Source organism: Maylandia zebra, linkage group LG2, assembly GCF_041146795.1.
Source record: "Maylandia zebra isolate NMK-2024a linkage group LG2, Mzebra_GT3a, whole genome shotgun sequence".
Classification (NCBI taxonomy): Eukaryota; Metazoa; Chordata; class Actinopteri; order Cichliformes; family Cichlidae; genus Maylandia; species Maylandia zebra.
Window position 1 is genome coordinate 10081543 of NC_135168.1, and position 21973 is coordinate 10103515.

The 21973-nt window shown below is 39.3% G+C and overlaps 1 long non-coding RNA gene across 1 annotated transcript; it reads left to right on the forward strand.

The window, feature by feature from the left end:
• Positions 1-10370: 10370 nt before the first annotated feature.
• Positions 10371-14027, forward strand: LOC106675414 (uncharacterized). Its single transcript, XR_003022887.2, has 7 exons — positions 10371-10645; positions 11365-11404; positions 11550-11596; positions 11909-11953; positions 12793-12822; positions 13277-13345; positions 13541-14027. It is a non-coding gene; the product is annotated as an uncharacterized LOC106675414 (long non-coding RNA).
• Positions 14028-21973: the final 7946 nt, after the last annotated feature.

Below are 21973 nucleotides of genomic sequence, written 5' to 3' on the forward strand. Positions count from 1 at the left end.
CATTTGCACTGTTACATTTTTATATAACTTTAATGCACATAAACAACAGCTGCTTGTTTCAGTGAAAATACATTGATGGGTTTTTAATAAAGTTGTGCAGCTGTAAAGTATTTTGTCTGGTGTCAATTCTATCGTCAGCTACATCGTTATGGCAAATGTTCAAATGTATATGGTGATAAATATCTTTGGTCATATGGTCCTGCTCTGTCTGTCACCTTCTGTGTTGAGCTCATTGTTTCCTCTGTAGTGGCTGAGCTGAGTCCAAGTAGCTGAAAATGTTCCTCTGCTGCTCCGTCAGACTCTCCTCCTCCTGCTGATCAGCTGGGACACAAAACAGATCTTTGTTAGGCTCCACACTGCACTGAAGAGTCAAAGTGTCTCATATGTTCATCTGACAAGTAAAAGAACACATTTTTGTTTCCCGAGGTGGGCAACTTGTTGGAAACAAACACAAAAGGTTTGAGCACTGATACCTCCCATTGCTGGCATTGAAAGATGCAACGCCAGCAATGTGGATTGGTTTGAGTCTTGACAATCCACATTGCTGGCATCTTTCAATATGTTGAATGCACCAGTGTAAGTGCAGCCACTCAGACTCAATGTGTTCATAGAAACAGGTGCACATGTGTCACGAGTTCATCCAGCAGTAGCTATGGCACTTGGCCACAGGGGGCAGCAGTGGACTGACCTGCATTCGAGACTGCTCCAGCTGCTCTGTGACAGTCAGTAGATCTGCTACAAATTGCAGATCATATGCAAGTTTTGGAAATGACTTTATAAATATTCCTAACTTAGCCACGGCAGCATTGTTGATGTATTACCTATATACTACAAATTATTCCACCTGCTGAAAAGTGGATCTAATGTGGGCGGACTCACACTTAGCAAATAAACCTGTGATGTGAGAATGTAATCAAACTGTTGATCAGAGGCAAAGTAATTTAAAGTTTATGATGCTATCGTCTAATGTTAGCTGACATGATGTTAGCTTGTAAACTTATGTTGTTGTCTGGGTCTCATGTCTGATCTGATGATAATAACTGTGACAACACAGAGATTAAATAAAGGACGTTGGTGGGACTTCTTATGTTAGAACTATAACTTCAGTTAAGGAGTGAGACGTAAGGTGACAAGGAGAATGAAGAGAATGAGAAAGAAGTAACTGGGAAGAGAAAATGAAAACAAAAATTTTAAATGATCAAATTTGTGTTAACAGATGATGGTGACTTTAAAAATTCAAGTAATTTAAAGGTTTTATCCTATTTGTTGTTGTTTTTTTCATATTCTTCTATTTGCAAGAGGTTATTAATAAAACAGGTTCTCTTTCTGGTTTCTCTTTTTGGACGCACTCTCTACAGCTTATCACATCCAAAATGACGGATGTCAAGTACAAAACCTCGACAGAAACAATCAGCAAGAATTTTAGCATCAGTCCAAAATAAAACTGTCCAACTACAGAGTTTTAAAATCCAACTAAACTATGAACAGAGATCTTTTACAAATAGGCTATTGATGAGATGACAGTGGTAACAAAAACGCACACATCCGCGCACACAGACAAAATGGCGGGAGAGCGTTTAACGGTCGACCTCATGAGTCCGTTACCGTGAACTATGGAGCGGCAGATTTGTGCTGGAACTGAGCTGCACACAGCTGATGTTAGCCAGGAAACATTACACACTGCTAACGTTACCTTCACACGGAGCTCCACACGGAGACGATCAGCGTCAGGCACAAACACCAAGTTCAGAAAAGAGGAACTTTGAGCAGGAAGGAAAGAGTCAGAGCGGCGTTTGAGGACACGTTTACAACCACGAACATCAGAATCTGTCTGTGCTGCATTCAAGTGCAAGTTGGAAACTCACTAATCTCTGTCATGTTGTCCAAAGATGATTTATTTCTGCTGGTTTTCTTGTTTGAAACACAAACATGTGTCAGCACTTTGTTGTTCTTCACCCTGCAGCATTTGAATATTTCAGGAGTAAACTGATCATAAATTCATGAAGTCATGACTGAAAGTGCAGACTGAGAGTGGATCACATGATGTTTGAGGTGTGTCATGTGACATGTTCAGTATTGTCACACATGTCTAGATTGTCCCTGATATCATAGCTGCTCAAACACTGATGATTATATTTGAAGAATTATTCCTGATGGCAGCAAAGTTTGAATGGAGCTCTCTGTCTGTGCTGATTTGTCGCCCTCTGGAGGTCAAAGCACAAACTGCATGATGTCACTGTAACCACCACGGTGACAGGAAGTGTTTTTAAATGATGAAACATGTCAGTGATGCTGATAGTGTGTTCATCACAGACGTTCAGGCTGACATGAATCAAAGTTAATGTCATTATGGACCAAGGACAGTACTCTGGGTCTCCTGCAGAACAACTCGAGCTGTGATACCTGAATGAAGAGCCTCTGCTGCTTTAAAGAAGGAGGCTCGAGGCAGAGGTGAGGTGCAGACCAACCAGCTTTTATTCAGCAACTTTAACAGAAGGATCAGAAAAATAAAACTATACAGCACAGTGATGCTGACTGAAGCCACAGCATTAAACTAAACAAACATCTGATCATCTTTAACAACATCTAATAAATAATGACAACTATTTAATCCTGTATTTCCTACAATAAAGCCTGTTCAGATATTTGTTGCTGATGGAAATGTAAAAGGCTCCCAGGAACCAAAGGACAAAAACAGAGGCAACAGTCACAACTGCAAAGGATCCCCTAACACATAAACTGGTTCGAAGATATTTTCTAGCTCTGCAGAGGAGCTTGATTGCACGGACAGTAAAAAGTGGATTCAATAACAGCAGCGAGCGCTGAGTGATATAACGGTGCTGCGAGCAGCAGTGCAAAGGCTCACACAGAGACAGCAGCTACACTGTGTGTGGATGTGATCCACAGTCACAGCTGTGGGTTTCAGTCAGTGTGTCTCTAACTTCATGGTCACATTTCAAAGCTTATTGGAGCCAGAAGATGTTCAAGTAAAAGATTTATTGCTGTACTCGTCTACCAGGATAACAGGAGGTTCATAAAGCTGTGTAATACTTCAGCTTTCCATCATGGAGTAGTAGTTGTGTCCCTTTGTGTTTATTAGTGTGTTCACACGTCTACTTTAACTTCACTCTGTAATGAAAGGATTCAAATCACTGATAAATACATACATGCTGACTCTGAGTCTCAGTGAAGGAGGAAAGGATGGATGAAGGCAGCCTAGTGTGGGTCATGTGTGTCCAGCAGTCATCCAGGGCCTGGATCCATCTGTAACAGGAAGACAAAGTCCAGCCTGTAATCATCCTATCAGGCACAGCGTTTCCATCCAGCATCCTGACGACGCTAACAACCCATCAAACGTCTCCTCTGGTCCACAGAAGTCACACTTCCTGTGTCATGTTTACCTTTTTAAGTGTGCTATTCAAGCCTGTGTGACCAACTCTGACTCTCCAGATTCCATCCTGGTCTCTGCTGCAGCTTCTTCTACACGACTGTTTTCTGTATAATAATATCTGCCTTTCCCGTCTCTGTCCCAGTGTGCCTGCCACTCGTCCTTCATCTTTACCTTCATTATACTCTTCACCTCACTTTCACTGTATTTTATAGTCAAACCTGCACGACTTCTTCTTGCTGCACCTTTTTAAACTTATCGTCCTGTTCATTGCATCAACACCGATATTCACAGGGAGCCATAAGAAATCCACTTCTATCCCTCTGTGTTTGATTCTATACAGTAAATGAAGTATATCAAAAACAATATGTTGCCTAGAGTCTGAAGACATATCACCTGTGCTCACTAGCACGCTGCTAGAGTCCCAGCAAACCACATACCTCCATATTAGTGCGTCCTCCACCCAGTTCAAGCCAGTAACATCACTACCAGCTCCCAGTATAAACTGCCACATCATCTGTAATTCTTTTACTCATCACTGCTGCTGCATTTGTGGGAGAACAAATGCAGCAGCCGTTCTTTTATCTGACAGTGTTGACGCATCAGTAAATATCCTCACATGACCTGAGGACTTTCCCACTATATGAACCTGCTTTTAGTCGCCCCTCCTCCCTCGCCACAAGCTTCCTTTACAACATAACTTATAAAAAACAACTTTATTGACAATCAGCAATAACAATTACAGACAGTCTAGAAGAAGAATCACATGATCAAGGAGCAGAAGTTTATGGTTTTAATAGCTTTTACATTTTGGGAAAGTTTTAAAAACATTGTTTGGTTTTCTTTCTAAAGCGTTGAAAGGACGGCTTTGCATCAGAAAAGTAAGATCAGCAAATGAATCCATTAAAGTTCTTTTGCCTTGTTTGCAAAAGAAGCCAAACAACATTTGTGTTACAAAGAGAGACTTCAGAACAGATCAAAGATCACAAACATCAGGCACTGATGGAAACAGCCAAACACAGAAACAGAGGCACCAGCAGGTGAAGGAGGCCTGTTGTAGAAATGACTCTGAGTGCTCAGGTAGAAACGCATGAAGAACCAGTGCGTCTAATATTTGGAGACCAATCTGTGTTTGAGCGTCCTGGATGAAACACAGATCATGTTGCAGAGCGAGGACGTCGTCTTTCCTCCCGAGTGTGTAACTACAGGACGTGTGCAGCAGGTTTAATCGTCCTCCTGACAGTTACTGATGAACGAGTCCTTCAGGGAGGCTCCAGGATCACTGTGGCTTTTACCAGCTGCTGCTAAACTGAGAGGTGTTGCTGCTTCATGTGTGAAGATGTTTGCATGGCTTTAACAGTGCAGACGTTCCTCATGTGCACCCATTTCATATGTTTTATTGTGATGTTTAGTAACATCTGCTTTCCTCCTTCAGGCAGACGATAAAGTGAGCTCAGCCTTAAACATGTGGAGAGAACGTTTGACCGACAGTCCTGGGACGACTGCAGAACAATGGTTTGTTTTTAATGATAAAGTTTCATAATGGAAATAAATGCTGAGCCTGTTTCATGATGTTGGCCCTGCAGCATCAGGCAGGATTAATACTGTAACAAACGTGTGTCACAGTTATAATGACTTTAAATGAAGACTTGGGTTGGATGGAGATGTCAGCTGGATTTGTGCTGACTGTCACTTTAAATGTTTTCAGTTCTGTTCAGCTTCTAAATCTACTTTTGTATAATGTTTGCTGAGTTTTGCACTTCATGACGCTTTTAAGAAGAGCCAATAAATCCTGACTTTACACCAAAATAAAGGTTTAATGTGTTTAGTGTGACAGTGGAGGAGAGCGCACATAATAAGAGTCATTAACAGAATGGTGACAATTATAATCTGTCTCATTTTAGGAGCAGCTCACAGGCACAACAGACTACAGAGCAATCAAAGCACCAGTTAAACGTCCATGTGACCGGCTTACAGCCAATGAACAATCAGTCCCCACTGTCCCCACCAACATCACTGTACTGGAAAGACTGTGCTGCCATGGTCAGAGATGAACTGGTACTAAAATGTAAGGCAGCTGAAGTGTGTGGCCTTAGCAGCACAAATGCATCACGGCTGCAACGCTGCAGTGTGTTTAAACATTTGAACATTTCTGTGGCTCCAAACCAGCAGCTCCTCTGTACTCAGTCGTGTTTGTGTGTCTGTCAAAGTGATTGTTGTCTTTAAAAAGCCTTTTGTGTTGAGTTTTGTGAGCAGTGCCGAGCTTCTCTGTAGTCTAAGCTGAGTCGATATATTTGATTCCATGTTTGGTGTGATTTTCAAAGTCAGCAGCAGCAAACCCATACGGTAAAAAAATACATTTTTCCTGGCCAAAATATATTTCAAATATATGGTAAATATATTTTGTATTTGTGATGCTCCAAAAAAATATATTTTTGAAATTGAAAATATATTTCTTTCAAACCAAAATACATTTCAAAACATATTTTAGGGTGAAGAAAATACATTTCCAACCTTACAGTAGAATGTATATCAAAGTATCCTTTATTTAAAATATATTTAGTGCAATAATGATGATAATGATAACAATACTAAAAGTAACATGTTTTATGCACATCTGCAAAAAACAGTTGGATTCAAACAAAACAGAGTCAAAGGTCTATCACGAATTAGGTTGTTTATTCATTTGCTTACAGTATTTCACATTACACAATATCTCACTATAATGTAGCGTTCATTGACTTTGAAATTATCTGTCAGTGATACAGTAAACAAGATACAACAACTGCTATGTACACTTTAGTTTTTGACAATATATACAATTTAGTACTTAAAGGAACACACTCCACTGTTTTGGAAATAGGCTCATTCTCCATCTCCCTCAGAGTTAAAAATGCAGCGTCTTCTTTCTAGATCCGTACGTTAATAGGGCTCTGGAGCGTGATCTTACGGGATGGGGCGTAGCCAGGATTTTTGGTCAAGGCGCCATATTAGCAGGCCAAACAAATGCTTGCTGTGTGGTCGGTTGTAATGTTAGATTGCACTACCGACAAAGGAATAAGCTTGAAAACAGGCTCTCTTTTCATTGTTTCCTCACCTGGAAACATCATGAGGGAGCTTATGTGTTGGATGTTACCAAAAGAAGGCGTCTAGCCTGGATAGCAGCTGCGAGACGAGCTGATATTCAGTTCTCTACCAGCCACAGATATCTGTTGGTGTGCTCCAGTATTTTCATTCAGGTAAGTTCTAAATAAGTTCATATTATTCTTTATAGCCTGTTAATTTTATTTTCAATAGCACAAACTTAGAACAAACATGCAGAACTACCTTCTATTTATAGAGTTGCTAATTATTTGGCATTATTGCAACAAACCAGCCTATGAAATGAATGAAACAAATCCTGACTGGGTTCCAACACTACACATGGGGCACTACGAAATCCCTGCTTCAAACTACATGCTACATACCACCATGCCAATCAGATTACTTCTTCCATGTGAGGGTAAAAAGGTGACCTTCCTGGATAAGATGGCAAAGGTTTGCTGCGTTTTGGTGAACATGTGGCCCAGTGTGGTGGTAAAACCAGGGAAAAATGCTCTTGTTAAATACTTTTAAGTCTTGTGCTGTTTATGTAGTGATAAGTTTTCTTTTTTTTTTTTTTTTTTTCCTTTTTTCTCTTCTTTTTTTTTTTCTCCTTCTCTTTTTACAGTTGCAGAAACATATAGGTGATTGCTGTAACGTATGTTTTAATTTTGAAATTAAAGCAGCCTTTTTTCCGTTAAAAGGTTCTTTGTGAGGATCAATCCAGACATGGGAACAAAATGCCCTGCAAAACTTGGTACAAGCCGCAAGACAGGTCGTGTCGTAAAGAGGAAGGTTACAAGAATCAGCCCTCGGATCACCACCTTCCTCCAGCGGCTCTCTGAGTTTGAATGGAGGACTTCCAACTAGGTAAGAATACAGAGATGATAATATCTTTTACATAGCTGATAATTATATACATACTGTACACACATCCATACAACAGTATGAATGATCTCAGACAGATGTGAACAAGTGAATAACCTGAGCAAACATGAATATTGATGATGTGTCTTTGACAGGTGGTGATAAAGACTACGCTGAACCCGACCATCCTGGTAACGGAAATCTAAATCCCATGTCACATTCTATTTCCTGGGACCCACTGATAATTATTACATTTTGTAAATGAGTTTTGTTTTACAATTGTAATAGTTTATTTAATGTTCATGCTGGTGGGTTTGTCCTGTTTTTAGTGGAATGAAAAACTGTTTTCCTTAAAAAAATCAGACAGAAAGGTGAAGGACTGTGTAGTTTTCATGTACGCTTCTATTTATTTTGGTTATTGGCATTGTTTTTATTCAGTTGAAAAATGTTTTTCTTGTTAAAAAATAAAATCAACAATAAATGTTGGTTTAATTCACTATTCTGAGACTACTTTATTTTTTATTTTTTTTTGTCCCGTTTGGATCTATAGCCATCAGAATTGTTGTCTTGAGGCCAAGAAAGATGCCAAGCGGATTTATTTTACCAAGTGGATCATCATGGCCTTGCCATATTGGTCCATTTGATTGACCTTTATTATAATTATGAATTTATTTTATTTTCAGTTGCAAACGGGACAGACATAACTGTGGGACAGGACAGGGGGAAAGAATGAAAGAAAGAGGGGGAGAGAAAGAAAGAAAACCAAAGGGGGGAAGAGACGGTGAGAAGGGGGGGAAGAGAGAAAAAAAAACAAACAACAAAAAAAAAACTCCTGGGTCACCTGTATGGAGAAAAACAAACAAACAGAGGAGACAGCAAACAACAAAGAGCAACATAATAATAGAAAAAAAAGCACCATCACAATAAACTAGCTAGCCATAGATATCAATAGTTACTAAATAATAAACGATATTGTGCAGCACGCAGGATAGACAGAGCACAGTGTGCTTTGAGGCAGCAGCCAAGATAGCTGTAGTCCGCATCTGTGAATACCCATGTGTGCATACCTGTGTGGATCAGCATGCTTGTATTCCAAAGGTTTCTCCATGTGATAAGTGATAAGTTTTCAAAAGAGACAGTAAATTACAGAATGCTAGCAGTGGGTGATATTATACAAATGCTGTCATGATTTTATGTGAACATTTTGTCATTTGTAAACTATACATAACATTTTTTCTACATTGTAACTGATGTGATGTTCGACAAAGTGCTTTTAATTAAAAATAGGCAAACATTTCTTTGTTTCTTTATTCAACTTTTGAACAGTGGTATTTAGTAAGTACATATTCAGTAAATGCAAAGTATTTACATGGCCCCCTAAATTAAAACATTATGGGTTATTCAGAACAGAACTATGCTTGGAAAAATATTGTCCCATCAGTTGATCCAACTCCTCCACAGTAGCAGGTGGAACTTTTCTTTTTTGAGGATGGCTTCTTTTACCTGTCACTACAGATGGTCTGTCTATGTTTTGATCAAGAACCTTTTTTTTGGGCAGCTGAAGAGGAGAAGTCTATCTTATGGCCAACCTCTGGCTGTATCTTGGTCATATTACCCAGCAAAACCCAGTATGCAGGTTCATCTGTAACAGTCCTTGTGCCACAGATCCTCACTGTTGCTTCTACATTAAACAGAAGAGCAGTGACATGGCTGCAAGTCTCCACGACTCTAGCCATACAGCTGCAGTGGGCGGCTTCAACCTTCCCTGTGATGCTCACAATGACCTGTGGCTGCAATGCTGCAATTCAGTCTTTAAGAGTGCAGGACCTGAAGCACACACAGACAAAGTTCATTTAAAGACAAGAACTATGAGCCAAGGCCGACACAAATGTGTTTTATTTACTTTCAAATCCATTTATCATAAATGTAACAAATAAAGTGTTTTTATGTATCCATCTATAGAACGCTGCATGTTATATTCTAAATCTGCATGTTTCTTTTTAGAAACCTATCAGCAAAAAATGAACCTAAAGTATGTAATGCAAGGATGTAATCACTTTCAAGAGGGAGAAAACATAAAGTTCAACTTTAAGTGACAATTATGGACACCTAATATGACAAGGAGATTCTGCAGGTCATTAATCAATGTATAAAACTAAAACAGAATGTATTTTTAGTGACACAGGACACAAACAAGGAAGCAAGATGTGTAATTAGGATTATTTATAATAAATATGAATTAATTAGGGCAATTTCTTTAACCATAAAGAATAACTAAATCCTTCAGGACAATGTCACATCAATGCACTGAACTCACTATGTTATCCCTCTAACAGAGCCTCTACATGTTCTCACTGTAATTTCCCCCTCACGAATGAATTTTTGCTAGCACTAATTTGAATGCTGGGGGGAATCAAACGCATTTTACTCGCAGTACTCAAGCTGACTTACCTTTGCTTGAATGACGGCGTACTCACAACGTGGAGGCTTAAAAATAGCCAAATCTTGTACCCAGTCCTTGGTGAATTGGATGTGCGCCTCCAGAGATTTATAATTGCGAAATTGGTGCGCCGTGTATGCTCTGACTCCACAGACAAGGTATGAGAGTAGATCATGCTAAGTCAATAGCGGTTTGGTCTTCAGGGTTTCTACTCCACGGCTATATTTCATACGGGTCCACATTTCAACAATCAAGTACCGTCTCTTTGCATCTGGACAGAATCTGTCTCTATACCGTCATTTTCTTTTGAGCTACGTTTCAGAATGGTTCGTAGCAATCTTGTTTTGATTCGTGACCTGCCAAGATGGTGCTACGCTCCCACAATGCATTGCGACATTACGTCAACTCCAAAGCCCTTTGCGTGCAGGAGTGTATGCGCATGCGCATTGCCACGGTGGTTTAAAAAATAAAGATATAATGAAAAGTAATTAATAAAAATTAAATATTTAAACATTCCCACAAATGTGCAATGAACGTGCAAAAACTCTCTTTAGTAGTTGTTGCTGTTTCTTTCTTTCTTTCTTCTTTTTTTTTTTTTTGAAAAATAACGACGTCTCTGAGGCGCGAAATCTGACAGCGAGAGGAACGGCCGGATACAGGAGACGGGAAGAAACAAGCCGATTATGTTCGCGTTAATTAAGTGGTTGGAAGATGTAAAATTCTCAATTCTGCCAACTGAACATATACGAGATTTTAATGAGGATGAATAATTAGCCGGCATGGAGGAAACGGACCTTTATTTCGTGGAGTGGCGACAAGAAGCCAAGGCGGGTGGCCAGTCTAAGAAGCCTCCATCATCAAGCTAGCAGGTGCCTTTTCCCATATAATATTACTTTATTCTCGTGTATTTGGAACGGAAGCGTAGAGCTGCCACCCAGGCAAAAGAGAAATATAAGTATATCACGTTATAACGTGAAAAGTTTATCGTTCTAACAATATACTATCATGTTTGAACAACATGTTTGAACAACATTGTACGAAAAATGTACATAATTATCACGTCCGTACAATATTGTGCGAACGTGACAATTATGTATATTATAATAATGTGATATTATATTATACCAGTGGTTCTTAACCTGGGTTCGATCGAACCCTAGGGGTTCGGTGAGTTGGTCTCAGGGGTTCGGCAGAGCCTCCGCTGTGACGTGCACGGCTCATTTTGTGCACCAGTAAAAAACATATCTACGTCTAATTTGAAAAAAAAAAACACACTTTATTTTTCACTAAAGAGGGGTTCAATGAATGCGCATATGAAACTGGTGGGGTTCGGTACCTCCAACAAGGTTAAGAACCACTGTATTATACAAACATGAAAAGCATAATGTTAGAACAATAAACATTTCACGTCATAACGTGATACAGCTCTATTTTTCTTTTGCCTGGGTGGCAGCTCCACGCTTCCATAATTTGGTAATCAAAATATGTAACTTAATTAATTATATTGTGACGTACTTTTGCCTTTTCTTATTATTCTGCCTTCTCAATAACTATCAAAGCCTATTCACATTTAATTTGGCTTTCACAGAAATCCTACCTCTCCTTCTGGCTACAGAGTACTTACCAAGGTTAGAAACAAAGAACAGTTATGCTTTATTAATGTTCGCTAATTACAATGTTCCACATTTCCTTGCTTTTTAAGTCATTTTTAGGCTTTTTAGAGTTTTTGTTTTTTATTTTTTTAGCAGTAATGTTTCTGCCTATTTATTTCAGCCCATGAAATCGAATGCAGATCTTCCTAATGTGAGATTTACATAAATGTAAGTAATTTTGTTTGTCATTGTCATTAATGTTGTTGCTGTTGTTGTTTTTGTGCAGTTTGCAATCATATAAACCTAGCAAACATCAGTCAGCACAGTGACTAACCTAAACAGATTCTTGCTTTATTCACATATATTATATGTAATTATATATACCTGCACATTGTACCTAGGGTTGCAGCCACTTGGCCCCACCCCATTGTTGTGACAGCCCTGATTGTACTTATACACTGCATCTGAACAGGGAACAGTCTGCCACATTAATGTATTTTTAAGTGACTTGTTTGTAATACATGAATTTGTTTTTTACAGATGTCAAAGTCTCAACCTCATGCTGCCCTCCCCCATCCTCCTAAAGTAAGTATTTGTTGTTGTGGTTTTTTATGCGGTGTCTGTGTCACATGCTAATCATAATTATTGAAATAACTGTTTTCTAACAGATTTTCCAAAACACTAGTTATGTTTGTTGTCATTCAGACCAATACTACTGCTTAGACATTGTTTAGTGGTCATGCATGTTTGACAAGCTCGTTATGATACCAAAACTGTAGGCCTATCACAATAATCGATATATCGACTTAACACACAGTACATGTACATGACCTCAATAATTGTTGATGATGTAATTTATCTGCCATTATATTTACAAAAATAAAATATAATGATAACAAAACAATAACATTAAATATCATTGTTTTCTATTTGTTAGAAAACTTACTATTTATTCAAGTTTTTAAGGTATCTAATATTTTGATTCCTAATTTCAATGATCTAAATACTTTAAGAATTAGATGTTGGTTTGTCAATTGAAAGTGTGTAGATCTTGCATTATTATGGTGTTATATTATGATTATACATTCAAAGACATAAAATGGTCTTAAAATGACAATGACATAACTTGTCGCAATTGTTTATGGGGCAATATACCGACCAACAAAAAGTCGCTATCGTAACAGGCCTTCAAAACACACGGTTTTATGATTGATAAATTCAAAAAATAAATACATTTAATTTCTCTGAGATTCTCTAATATTCAGTTACAGTTCACAACACAGCTACCCGTACATGCAGTATTATACTGTAAATATAAATCTCTGCATTTAGCATCCCACTAGAAGCGTCACAGTTACTGCCTCTTTTTTTTTTTTTTACAAATACCTGTACTATCACTAACACATTTACTGTTTTACTTTTAGCCTGTGGATACAAATGCAGATTTCCTTAATGTAAGTTGTGCATTTTAATTACATCATGTTATTTTTATTATTATTTATTTATTTATTTTATTTTACATTCAAATATTTCAAGCTTCTTGGTTAAAGAAGCTTGATTGCTAGTAGGTAAAGAATAGTTCACCTATAATTCATATTCCCAATTAATTTCTCACCTCTGATTGAATGCCTTTGTTTGTTTTCCTATAACAAAACATTTTTGCTGGATATATATGGTGAATTTATATGCATAGATACAGTCGTAGTGCTTGACACATGCAAACAGCAGTAGATGTACTAAAAAGGAAATAATTACAATCATGATGTTGATTGCTGATGTCAGTATATATATTTTAGAGGAATGTTTTGTTTTTCACCCAAAATGAACTATATTGCTTCAGAAGAGATTTATTACCCTACCGGACTCTTATATATTGTTCTGTTTTTTGTTTGTTTTTGTTATTTTCAGGTTCAATGGTGCGTGTTCTTCTAATGGCCGCCTTCCCACTGGAGGTTTTGATCCACAGCAATTTAAAAGGTAATCAGCTTTGAAAGTCAGTTCAAATGGTTAGCTAATAGTACTTTAAAAAGCCTACAACTCTGTCACCAGTTTCTTTACCAAAAATTACCCATAAAAGTATCGCTCAATAGCATATATTGCTTAGTTGTACAAATATCAAATTTTTGGAAATCTAAAACTAGTCAAACACTCAAATGTTCATGCTTTTTATAGGAGGACAGAGCAAAACGGACATCGGCGCAGAGTGAAGAACTGCCCTTGATAAGGACACTATGACAGCCATATATAGTAAGTGAAGACTTTCTGTGTATCTAAAATTGCATACAGCACAAGTAACTTACTTTGCAACCATTAAAATAGGTTGTAAAGTAAGTTACCAATACAAATAGGTGATGATGCATTGTAGTGGTTGGTCTCAGACAAAGAAGGTCAACAGATTTATGAATGCTGGAAGGTAAGGAGAGACGACCAAAAGGGGTGTTAGCATTACTGTAATGTGAACTGGATAGACTTCCCATCTAGGAAAAAAAAAGAGGTAAATTATGCGTAAAATATATCTGTATTAATATCTGTATCTATATAAACAGAAATATCTGTTTGCTAAATGAAGCCAGCTAACATAAATCACATTTTTATTTTAACTCTGATAAAAGTAATAGAACTGTGACTTTTGTTTGTTACAGTGGGGGTAAGGAAGGGGTTTCCCAGCGTGTCCAGAAGGGCTTTGAGGATTGCAGAGAAAGCTGGGGGAACTGAGACTGTGTGTGTATATATATATATATATATACACACATATATGTATATGTGTGTGTGTTTCTTTTAGAATGTTTAAGTATGTAATGAGAATAAACTTATAAAATGAATATTCCTTGCTTGATTGATATGCTATATGTATGTTTTAAACATCAAATAAAGATTTCTTTCAGATGTTACATGTGAATGTGTTTTCTTAGAAATATATGAAGGGTTAAATTTATATTTTTTTGAATGATTTTAAATACATTTAAATTGTATTTTGAAATATATTTTATTAATATATTTCAAAATATACAAAAAATGGCCAAAAAATATATGTGCTAAAATACATTTCAAAATATATAAATATATTTTAAAATGTATTTTAAAATATATTTATATATTTTAAAATACATTTTGAAATATATTTCAAAATGTATTTTGAAATATATTTCAAAATATACAAAAAATGGCCAAAAAATACATGTGCTAAAATACATTTTAAATATATAAATATATTTTAAAATGTATTTTAAAATATATTTTTTTACCGTATGGGCAAAGCTACACCAGAGGGTTGTGCTGTGTAACAGGTTGGTGCAGGTGGTGTTATCTACATTTGAACATTAGGCAACAGTCTCATGAAGACACTTTCTATTGTTCACTAAAGACCAACAATAACAGAGACAAAGGGAGAGCAGCAGAACTAGTGCTAACAATTAGCACTGCTAGCCTGCCCACCAACACCAGCTAATGTTCTAAAAACGATGATCAATGATTTTGCTGTAACGGCTCCAGCTGTCTGTGTCAGGGACACGTTGGAGATGAAGTGAGTGATCCAGTGACAAAGGTTTGGAAACCTGCAGTCAGCTGAGACTAAAGGAGTCACCTGACCGAGAGACCAAATGTTTCACTGAGAACGTCCAGATGAACAGAATCAACCTTTGGGATAATCTGTTCCACACATCCATGTTTCACTTACTGCATTATATTTCCTCATTGCTGTGCACACAGGCCTGTGGCTTATAACCAACTCCAAGTTCAGACTCAGAGGCTGCTGAAGCTGTTTTCTGGAACAGAGACGTGTTGGATATAAAACCAACTCTTCTTTATGTGTCAGCACTGAGGAAAGGAGCAGCTTCGTTTCTAAGTGTATGAAGGACTGTAGCAGTGTGTGTGTGAGCTTTATTTCACAGACAGAACCATGTCAAAAACACAACTTCAGGTAAAAACAATACAAAATCAAAGAGTCTGATCAGAAGGATTAAACAGAGGAGTGTGGGACTGTTTTTAACAGACAGCAGGTTAAGCCAGGCTGGAGGAGTAAACTGAGCCTCGGTGTGAGCAGCAGTGTGTTTGACAGGAAGCTGAGATAAACAGTCTGGAGCCCATTTAGTGCTTCATATGAAAGTGTGAGGATTTGAAAGCAAATCTAAAATCAAGCAGGAGTCAGTGTGAGAATGATTTGTGCTTTTCCTCAGTCAGATGCTGGGAGTTTCAGTTCATCCATGTTCAGCGTGCTGTGCTTTGTGTAACAGGAGAATATGACAGTATAAATCAAGTCTTCATGTCACTGAAAGCCTCCACAGTCTGCTATGGAGGTGCATCAGTTTGGATTTACAAGAAGAACATTTCTTAAACCTGCCACAAGATGGCGCTCCAACAGAAGGGATGTCCACAGTGTAACACAGACACACACATACTGTGTGAATGTGTGAGTGAATGGGCTTTCAACACAAGGCTTCTGCTGCTACCTTTAATGACATAATTAGCTAACAAGAACAAACTGTTAATTACCACCAAAGAACGGCTCCAGATTTTAGCTGCTGACCATTTTGTGAAACGTTGATTACATCAGCTTATTGTTGATTTTTCACTAAAGATGCTTTAAAGGAGCCTCGTTCTCTCGCAGTAACACTTTTCTTCACTAGATGCAGTGCAGGCACAGTCTGTGTTTCTAAACTACACACTAATGTTCATTGTTGTGCAGCTAAATCCTCCCTCTGGATGGGAAGAATCCCTGTCAGGCTTCAAACACCTGGCTTGGTGTTCTGGAGCTAATGTGTCACCTGTGAGGACTCTGAGATGAACACACAGCAGACACTTCAGTTCTCCGTCTGTGTGTCCTCAGTTTCCCAGCATGCCTTGGCTGTGGTGGTGGAGGTGAATGAGGGGGAACATGCTGCTCTGTCAGCACTCAGGTTTCATACCTGGTGATCTCAGAGGACAAAGCGGCGTTACAGCAGCGCACGTTGATGAGACCTGATGCTCTGAACAGTTCAGACTTCAGCCTCACTCTGAGAAAACAAACGACTGACTGTCAGCAGCAACTACACCTGCTCCATCAGTGACGGAGAGAAGAACTGAGACTGAGAGACATACAGCTGCAGGTCAAAGGTCAGAAACGCCCGCTCTTTGTACGGGTCAGGAGTTAGTACTGCAGAGGTCAGAGGTCAGCTTGCTGACAAACCATTTGAAACAGTTTGGAGCTAAAAGCACAACAGCAGAGGAAAGAAGAGACACTGCAGAGATGATGCAAAATATTGTGTTTTGTTCTCAGCTGTCAAAAAGTGTAACACACGTGTTCCAGCACAGCCTTTGTGTACTTTTACTTCTCCATACTGTCCATTGGAAATCCTGTTTGTTACTTTTTGATTTCAGTCCATGTGTCCAAAGCAAACTTCTGTCCCACACTTTCTCTGCTGACTCTTCACCGATGCTCAGATGATCTCAGATGATTTCACCAGAACTCATCAAAATTCGGGCTCCACAGAAACCCAGACGTCACTAAACAAGCGTAACAAGCAAAGTGAAAACTGGTCGTTCAGCTTTATTGACCAAAGATAAGCTCACATGTCACCTCATGACACAGACACTTATTTCCACAGCATGCACGAGGACTGACAATAAGTGTCTATAAAGCCACTTCTATCTGCCACACCTGTGCTTCTGTCATGGTTGCTCTCCTCTCACTCTGTCATTTATCCACAGTCTGCCTCCCTCTGCTCCGTCAGCTGACGTCCTCTCTACACCACCTGCTGTGTTTTATCCTGCAAAAACACATTTAAGAAGCGTTGCACCGAGTAACGGGAGGAACTGCTATAAAATACATTTAAAGGAGGTGGTGCTGAGTGCTGTGACTGGGGTCCCACCACTGACATCACGGGTGGAGGACATGTTGGAAAACTGCTACAAAGTGCTGTGCAGCCAGCAGAGCTTACAGTCTGTCCTGTGTGTCATACAGGCTCTCACACTTAGTGTTTCTGTGACACATTGAAGAGAAGTTTGTGTTGTTCACAGTTGTGCTTGTACTGAGTGACAGCTGACATGACCTAACAGGAATAATGTGTCTGTGCTGAATGAGAAGTAACACACAATGAAGTCTTGATGCATCTCAATCATCCAGGAAAGTGAGTCTGTTGCTTCTGTTCATCTGGACGCAGCGTTTTGTGGGAGAAACGTGTCGTCATCATCAGGTGACGTCTTCAGTCTCAGCTGCAGGTTTCAGTCTTACAAACAGGACATTTGCATAAAGACTGAAAGCAGCTGCAGGAACGATGGGCTGGGAGCTCCGTTCCTTCATCTTAATTATGCAGATTCTCAGGACCATTGATCAACAACCACTGATCCATGTCCATGAGTCCCATTCACAGAGATGTGGGAATGGCTGCAGTCACAGCATGTAAGATGGAAATAAATGAGAAGTATTTAGCTGAAGTGGATTTGATTTATGTTAGTTCTTTTTTAACTTGTAGTTCTACATTGGAAGATTATTGTGATATTGAAATATAAAAATACATTTATATTCTATTATTTTCTCAAAATAAGCGTCACACTCGTGGAAGCCGGTGTAGCCGCCGAAACGCCTGCATTTATGGAGACTTTCAGCCCCAGGTAGGCCAGTTATGGATCTTGGGATCCACATTATGTCAGCAGCTGTTCTCCACCGTGAACTGTGTTCAAACAAACACGCTCACGCCTCACAGACGACAGCTTACAGTCCTGTAGAGATAAAGTGACTTCGTACAGCCCCGTCTTCAGTCTTGTGGAGATGATCTCGATGCTTTGGTGGATGTTACTAGCTCCTGTGCAGTATTTTGTAAAGACATGATTATACCCCGTAAGCGCGTTAAAATTTACGCTAACAATAAGCCATGGGTCACTAAAAGTGTCAAATCCTGTTTAAGGAAAAAGAGACAGGCCTTTAAAGAGGGGCTGTTACCGATTTTCAGACAGCTACCAAGGAAATGAAAATCGAGATCTTGAAAGCAAAACAGACAAAAACCTTCTTGAAAGCAAATTTGCTGCAAAAACTTTTGGGTCTGCCTGGACTTGTATGAAAACCATAGCAGGGTTTCAAAATCCCCAGAGCAGCAGTCAGGTCATTTTAGATGTTTTAATTCAGACAGAGATTTTCAAATGCTTTAAACATGTTTTATGCTCGTTTTAGTTCTTCTGATTTCAGCGAGGATATTTGGGAACTGAAACAGAAACTGAGAGATACTCAGCACTTTATCATTGAACTCAGCGATGTTAAAAAGGCCTTTCATACAGTCAATGTGAACAAGAGCCAGGTCCTGATAATATTAGTGGCCGCCTAATTAAATCTTGTGCTGATGAACTCAGGCCTATATTTCAGGTTATTTTTAACAAATCCTTGCAAACACAACATGTGCCCTCTCTTTGCAAAGAAGCAGTCGTGGTTCCTGTCCCTAAATCTAAACGACTTCAGGCCTGTTGCCTCACTTCAGTTGTCATGAAAGTCTTTGAAAAAATCCTCAGAAATGTGATTATGAAGAGACTGAAGGTCAGCTGGATCCAATGCAGTTTGCATACAGGCCCAACAGAGGAGTGGAGGACGCACTTTTGACTTTACTAAATCTGATTCTTAAACATGTAGAGAGTAAAGGGACTTTTGCAAGACTTCTTTTCATTGATTTTTCTTCGGCTTTTAATACAACACAGCCCCATATTTTAATTAAAAGACTTTTAGAACAGTTTGAAATCAGGAAAAACCTGGTGGGCTGGATTTTAGATTTTCTAACTGACAGGTCACAAAGAGTGAAAATAAATGGGGTTCTGTCTGACCCAGTGTTCTCCTCCACAGGTTCTCCTCAAGGCTGCGTCCTATCGCCCTTATTATTCACTCTCTATACAAACATGTGTCAGGGCAGACATGAAAACAGGGTCATTATTAAATATGCAGATGACTCTGTTATTGTCAGCTTACTGAAAGAGGGTGAAACTAACCACGGCCCAGTCATTGATGACTTTGTTCAGTGGTGGGAGGAGTCTTATGGTTGTTGATTTTAGGAAACAGCAAAATGGGCACGGAGTCACTTTAATTAAAGGTCAGAAAATAGAGCAAGTACAATCATATAAATATCTTGGGACCATAATCAATGAAAAACTGAACTTTGATCAAAATTGCAAATCAGTTTGTAAAAAGGGTCACCAGCACCTTTATTGCCTTAGGAAACTTGTTCATTTCCACATTGACCAAAAAATTTTTAACTTTGTTTTATCGTTCTTTTATTGAGTCTGTTTTATCCTTTTGTTTGGTGGCATGGTTCGGTCAGACCTCTGTCACAGAGAAAAACTCTCTGAATCAGATAGTGAGATGGTCCAGTCGTCTGATAGCTGAGCCACAGTCTTGTTTAGCCTCCCTGTACTCTGAGCAGGTACAGAGGATGGCTTTATCAATCCCTAAAAATGGTTCCCATCCTCTAAGGGGTGAATTTCAGCTTCTTCCCTCAGGACGGAGGTTTCTATTTCCGAGATGCAGGACAAAGCGTTATAAAAATAGCTTTGTCCCCGTTGCTGTCACTGAATTAAATAAGAACTGTTTTTGATTCGAAATATTAAAGTATGTGTCACAGTGAGTTTTATATATTTACTAGGTATGTGTGTTTTTAAAGGGATGTCAAATGCTGTCATTTTTCTGTAAAGCAAATTTACCTTGCCTTTGGGTATAAATAAAGTTACCTTACCTGCAGACGCTGTGCGCAGAGGTTCAGGAGCAGAAGTCCCGTTGTAAACATATCACGGCAGACCCGACGATGTTTGCATGAACGCGCTTTTTTTAAAAGTCAGGTCAAGGCTCCAAAAGCCCAAAGGCGATATAACAGTTTGTGTTTGCTACATGGATCATTGTAGTTCAGCTTTCCTTTGTTATATTTCTTTAAGAGCTCAAAATGTGTTCATTACATAAATCAAATGTAATTTTCTCTGTAGCACTTCATGGATTTCATAAGCAACACACTGTAGTTGTTCACACAAAGCATAAAGGTAAAAACAATACACACAGTGTTATCTTCATTTTAGATGTCACAAAGTATTTGCGGCTCCCAGTGTTTTCCCGAACCCTGACCCTTTGCGTGGAAACCGGGTCCAAAAGGCTCTTTGGGTGTTAAAGGTTGCTGACCCCTGCACTAGGCCCAACTGACACATATATTTGATTCCAAATACAAAAAATAATGTGTAACCTGCTGGAAGAATGTAGGAGGTTGAGACAGGATCTCAACACTTGGTGTCTGCAACAAAAGACAACAATATGTGGGCCGATCGTGGCTCAAGAGTTGGCAGCTCGTCTTGTAATCGGAAGGTTGCCGGTTCGAGCCCCGGCTTGGACAGTCTCGGTCGTTGTGTCCTTGGGCAAAAAAGCACTTTGGGGTCCTTAGGGACGAGTAAAGCGCTCTACAAATACAGGCCATGTAATGGCAGAAACGTTCTCTAGTGTAAATCCTGACTAGTTCATTAACTACAGATCAGTTTCAGTGAACATTATTCACAGAGGGATCTGAGTTCCTTATACCAGACTCTACAGAAACTGTAACACTGTACAGCTCTGCGACTCAACAATATGACAACAATGTAACACACACTAGAATCATCAAATAAAGCCCCACTAACCACTAGAACTAACTAACTAGCACTGGACACTTGCATATTAGAGATTTCTACCACCATAGGAGGCGAGATATCATCCTTGAACCAGAGCATCCAGCCCTCGGACATAAAAAGCGACGTGGCCAGGCATGATAACACTTTGACTGAACTGCAGGACTGTGCCTCGAACCACTCTGACACCATCGCCACTCTCCAGGCCACTGTGGAGCGTTTGTCTGCGGAGGTAAAGAAGTTAGATGAGAGATGTGGAGCTCTTGAGGCACTCCAGGAGGAATAATTTAAGAACTGCAGGAATACCAGAAGGCACAGAGGGACCCAAGATGACTGAGTTGGTTCACACCTGTTGGCGGAGGCGCTATCTCTCGAGGAGAAGCCACTCATCGATCGAGCACATAGAGCGAATCGCCAGCGTCCCAAACAAAGTCATCTTCCTCGGCCCATCATCTTGAGATTGCACTACTACCACATTGGTGAGGAGATTCTGCTGAAAGCTGCAGAGAACAAGAACCTGATGTATAAGGGTTTTTAAAATCCTCCCAGATTTCCCTCCCTCTGTTGGAAACGCAGAGCCGCATTTGCAAATATGAGAGGAAGACTACGTGGGATGACCGGCGTCAGGTACAGACTGCTATACCCTGCAAAGCTGTTAGTGACCCACGGTGATGTGAGGAAAAGCTTTACCGATCCCAAAGAGACCGTAGACTACGCGGAGAAGCACCTCTCCCACCCACCTTCAAATGTATTAAAAGCAAGGATATATCTATATGTCTAACGCTGACACAGCACTGTGTTTCTTCTTTTCCCTTTATATTCCATGTAAAGGTGAATATGGAGCGTTTATGGAGCTCGTTTATTGACCAGCTGTCAGTTAGAAGGTAAGCGTTACTAGGTTAACAGAGGTTAGCAGTAACAGTACGGGGAAGTATATTGTGTTGTTCTTTTGTTGGTTTTTATTTTATCGTACTTTACTTTGTTATTTTGATTTTACCTGTTGTGAGTGCT